Source organism: Rhamphochromis sp. 'chilingali' (genome assembly GCF_963969265.1).
Source record: "Rhamphochromis sp. 'chilingali' genome assembly, chromosome: 13".
Taxonomy (NCBI): domain Eukaryota; kingdom Metazoa; phylum Chordata; class Actinopteri; order Cichliformes; family Cichlidae; genus Rhamphochromis; species Rhamphochromis sp. 'chilingali'.
Window position 1 is genome coordinate 3,467,394 of NC_137940.1, and position 5,579 is coordinate 3,472,972.

The following is a 5,579-nucleotide window of genomic DNA, read 5'->3' on the forward strand; positions in this document are numbered from 1 at the left end:
TCTTGTTCCATTTAGGCATTTATTAAAGCAATGACACATTCACTGTTCAGTTTATTCACCTTTGAAAGAGGTAGCTTGAAAACACAGGAAGTAGTGACAAAAAGGTTTAAGTACATTTCTCAAATAAAGAGGATTCCATCACATCTAGGCCAATGAAACAGACAGATGACTAATGTTCAGCCACAACGACAGGAACAATCATGCATTTGTCTGTTATTTAGCCTCGTGTACATTAATGCTTGTACCATTGTATAGTCAGACTTCAGCACCACATCATCTTGCTGTTGTTGTTATAACCCCAAATGAGTGATGCCATAAACTTAGCAGTAAAGAGTTTACTAGAAAGCCGTTCTCATAATCTGCAAACCGAGCAATAGACATTTGGTGGCTTTCAGACAGAACGTTGGTTTAAGGGATTTCAGCATTAGCTTCATTTTTCCAACCAGAATTTACAGCCATCTGTTCTCTTCAAAACACCACATGGGAAGCTTGCATCGCTTAATCATTGAGCTCAGTTGCAAGATAACCTCAGAATTATCCAACTCAAAATGTACACTTGCTGTACTCCAGTGTAAATGTGTGTCCAATATCACCTATTGATGCTGCTGCTTAGATTAACAGACATTAAAAGGCAAACATTTTGATAGATCTGGTTTTAAACCTTCAAATGAGGGATTAGAGAAAAAAAAATATAAAATAAAAACCCTCGTCTTGAAATCTAGAGCCCCTGTGAGGTTGAGGTATGCAGACAGGACTCCACATCCTGACATGACATTTGCCGAAACTGGTCGATGTAGCCAAGATAGCAGTTGCATCCCCAAGTCATCCAAAACTGCCTGTCAGGATCCCTGTCGACACAAAACCAAAGCACAAGTATTACTATTATTATTCAATCTGCACAGTGAAGGTAACTGAACTATTCCCAGCAGCATGTTTCAGGCCTTCAGTCAGGTTCTGGTAAATTGTTTTTACTTAAACCTGTGCCAAGTCCTGACTTTCTCTCCCAATACTAAGATTCTCCAGCAGAGATGAGCCAGTCTCTGTCAGAGCAGTACAAGATTGGGTTCACACCATTTCTCCACATCCTTCATGTACATCACACATACCTGCAGTCAGTCAGCATGAGCTCCTTGCAGCATAATGTGTTATTATTCACTAATCAGTGCATACAGGGCAAAGACTTAAATACAAGTAAAAGTTGTCAGTGAGACCCACCTTCAGTCTGTAGATATCAGTACCACAGATCCTCTGCCTGCAACACAACCACAACCACTATTATCTCATCTATTCACAACAGCCTTTTGCTCAGCGCCAGGCCAGTGTCAGTCTCAGTGTAATAACTTTAGATTTACCACACACCACCCACCAAGAAACTGATTTGAATTGTCCAAGAATTTCCAGCCAGTGTCAGTCTGGATGTTCTCCTCCCACAAATGACTGATCAGTGCATCCCCATCGGAAACTCATGCCACTTTGGATGGAGTAAAATCTGAGTAAGCAGCAACATCTAGCTGCTGTAATGTTGTGAGTCTGTGGCATCAGTTGGTCCCTGTTAACTACACTAGCTAAGAGTCTGAAGCAAATCTAGCTTAACATCAGTCTGAAATTACACCAGGAATGACAAAGATGTGAACATGACAAGACTGCTAAATAGTTCAATGCAGAACACGTCTATAAACTGAATTTAACTTACCTTTACGCCTAAAGGCAAGCAGTGTGTAGTTCTACTCCACTGCCAACACTCAGCCTTCATGTCTGTTTAACACTGGGTGCCAGCATGTCTGCAAGAGAAACCAGTGCAACATCAGGATAGTCTTCAAGATGACAATTTGTAGGTGTTCACATTTAAGGAGCTTTTAATTTGTCTGCATCCTCAGACTCAAGACAAATCATATCATCTGAGAAGGGATCCACTTTAAAGTGAAAACTAATGCAATGGCACAAACCACATTCACATCAAGCCCCATTTTCTAAACTGAAGTCAGGGAGCACAAACGTGCCAATTTATTCTTATGTTGTCACAGTTACTTCTGCTAGCAGACTTATGTGGCAGCATATCTGTGAGAACAATGGAGAAATATGTAGTTGCAAAGGGAATCCCCCCCAAAAAATCTCATTACAAAAAATGGAAAGTTTATCTGGTTTAAACACTTTAATTGGCATTTTCCTTGCCCATGTCACTCAGTACTATAAAAGCTATAAACAGAATTAATTAGGCAAAGGGGAAAAAACTGTCTTGAATAGACATGCCCCACACATTTTTTTTTAATTGACTGGCTTGTTTAATAGCCAATAAAGCATTTTCTAATTTATCAGTTTTTCTTGGAAATGTTTTATTCCCAAAAGCAGATTTCTCACCGTAATACTTTAAATCTAAAAGACTTACCAACTGAAGTCACTGCCTGTTGTGTCCGTTCCATAGTAACAACATGGCGGTGCCGCAGAAGTGTCCACTGCAGCCTGTCCATCTGAACCCACTGGGGAAAAGAAGCGCGAAACCAGTTAAAAACGTCCGGCATGAGAAGCACTGAGTGGTAACAGCAGACATCCGTCGTTGTTTCACACACGGTACTTCATCTCTTTGTATGTTGGGCAGACACTGCGATTGTTGTGTCGTGATAATTTTGTGAGGCCACATGGAAAAGGCTCGGATGAGCTTTCCAAAGTTCTACAAGTTGTGCCTCCATCGCTTGTGTCCAGATCACACGCTGCACAGCCGTGCTGCTTTTTCACCGACGTTTATGTGTTTGCGCGTGCGCAGTGTGAGAAGCTGCGGTGACACCCTCACGACGGTCGGGACCAAGCGATTGATGATCGCGAGCTGGTCGTGAGGTGTTAATCGCTTCTCGTTACCCCGCGTAAACTACACGACGCACTATGAAGGCCAAAATCGGGCCGATCGCCAAAACGCTCGCACGACTGAAAAATCGGCTCAAAATGGGCCAAAAATCGCAGTGTCTGCCCAGCTTAACGTTGCTCCTGCACAGGAGTAGCCCACAGACTGGTTGTTGCACATATTTTTTGATGCTGTCTCCCATCAAGAGCCCACAAGTAAACGCGGACTGCCATTGCACTACACCCGCTCTGCGCACTCACAAAACTTTCGAGTCCCGTTTTAACACAAATTTGTCGCATGGATAAATTACACTCGCTTTAGTCCTTTTCCTTGTCGACGCACCGCACGGGCCTTTACTGAGCAGACCTCACCATAATGAATTTTCCTCCTTCCGCACCACATCTTCCTGCTGACTGAGAGGCAGACCACGCGTCTCGTGTCAATTTATTAAGCCCGGATACCGCTGTGCATTGTGGGACAGGAAGCTCTTCCATCTGTTTTTTTTTTAACCTTTATTGAAAGAAATTATCGACAAGTCAAGGAAACAGACCAGTATTGAAACAATTTATATTATAATGTTGATGAAGCAAGTCATTTTAACTTTAAAGGGAGAAAATAAAAATATCTAGGGTATAATAATAAGGAACATAGGCCTTTTGGCACAGGCAGGAATATTCAGAATAGCAAGTACTTTGTGATTTTACAGTATAGTACAGCAGTTTTTTATTTATATTAGAAAGAAGCCTAAGTGACTTAAAATAATGACAAAAGTAATTCAAGAAGACGGTAAACAGAGGAGGGGTATTTTTTCCACTTACATGCATGAATAAAATACTTACATAACACTATTACAAAATTGACAACATCTGAGATTTTAGAATCCAGATTGTCCATAAAGTAAAGAACATCCTTAGATGTGAAAGAAGGTATATTGGAAAGAGTGAAACCCAACAGTGTATTTCAAACCAAAGAGCATTAACATACTGACATTTGAAAAATAGATGCTCTAATGTTTCTGCATCAGAAGAACAGAAAACACAAGAGTCGGACTCTAAATTAAACCTTTTATACAGGAATTCTCCAAATGGATATATGTGAATACTTTAAAGTATTTGCGATAAGATTTAACAACGGTATGGGTATCGCTTTACAAGCCTTATTATAATTATTAAATGAAACGTCATTTTTATTTATCAATAAATTCTTCGTACCATAGCAAGTTTCCGTTTTTGCCAAGAAGATCAAAAATAAAACATACAACCCCATCATACCAGTTTGATTTAAATAAAGACTTCTTATTGACGACTATAACCCTATTATTCCACATCACAGAATTGTGAAGTGAAAAATTGTGGGTGAAAATTAGTTTCCCAAAATCCAAAGCCTGCTTATAGAAACTAGACAACTTAAGAGGAATCTTAGAAAATTGCATTTGAGCAAAAAATCGAACCCGCCGACATTATTAAGGAGTTTGTTTGGAATATGGTACCACATAGATTGAGGATAGGAAATGCAATCGTTTAACCATGTGAGCCTGAATGCAGCAATAATGGATTCAAAGTCTAAAGCTTTTAAGCCCCCATTTTCATAGTCTTTAACCAATTGTGATTTGCATATATAATTATTTTTCCAGATAAAGCTGAATATAATAGAATTGGGCAGTTTAATCGTTTCTGGAGAGGTAAAAATTGAATAACAGGGGGTATATGAGTCTTGAAAGTTCTTCTGCTTTAGACAGTAAGATATGACCTAATATGGATAAATCATGTGTTAGGCAATGATTAAATATTTTTTTAACTGCATTTAATCCAGCAGTTATGTTATTAATCTCTCGATCATTAGTATTTTTACTGATTATTAAACCAAGGTATTTTACCTCCTCTTTTACTGGAATATTGTTAATAATACTTTGATTACAGCTGTGTACAGCTAAGATTTCACATTTTTTAAGACTTAGTGTTAAGCCGGATGCTTTTGAGAATGAAAGGATTTTATTAATTGCAATAGAGACCAAATTTATATTCTTTAGAAATAAGGTAGTGTCATCAGCAAATTGACTAATTTCAAATTCTTTATCAAGAATGTTTATGCCTTCCAGATCTGAAGAGAGTTTGACATAAATGGCAAGCATTTCTGTTGCAACAATAAACAATAACGGGCTAATAGGGCATCCCCGTCGAATGCCACGATTAATTTTAAAACTATTAGAAAATCCGTGATTGAGTGCAATACTACTTTTTATATCTCTGTACAACATTTTCACTACACTAACAAATCTGGGGCCAAAACCCACAGCCTCCAGAGCTTTAAATAAAAAATATGCTTCAAAGAATCAAAAGCTTTAAAGAAATCAAGAAATAAAATAAGGCTATCATCGATTAAATAATTGTAATCCAACATATCTAATACTAAACGGGTATGATGATGAATGTGATGTCCTTTTATAAAGGCTGACTGTGTCTCATCTATTATTTGAGTTATTCCTGTTTTTAATCTGTTGGCATAGACATGAGCTAACAATTTATAATCACAGCAAAGAAGTGTGATTGGTCTCCAATTATCTAAAAGGATAGAGCCCTTGTTTGGTTTAGGAAGTAAAGAAATTATTTCTCGTTTCATAGTTGGAGATAGCATCTGATTATTTATCCATTCATTAAATACCTGGGATGGAAAGGTGCTGCGCCTAACTGGAGGGCAGACTAACTGTGAATATGAAGAGCAGCGCCGCCCTAGGCCACAGTAA

At 38.6% G+C, this 5,579-nt stretch overlaps 1 long non-coding RNA gene across 1 annotated transcript; it reads right to left on the reverse strand.

Annotated features, from left to right (window-relative positions):
• LOC308408392 lies at nt 1-3,293 on the reverse strand. The gene is made up of 5 exons (XR_013973789.1): nt 3,208-3,293; nt 2,387-2,477; nt 1,694-1,781; nt 1,216-1,252; nt 1-848 (listed from the first exon to the last, which is right to left on the reverse strand). It is a non-coding gene; the product is annotated as an uncharacterized lncRNA (long non-coding RNA).
• Nucleotides 3,294-5,579: the final 2,286 nt, after the last annotated feature.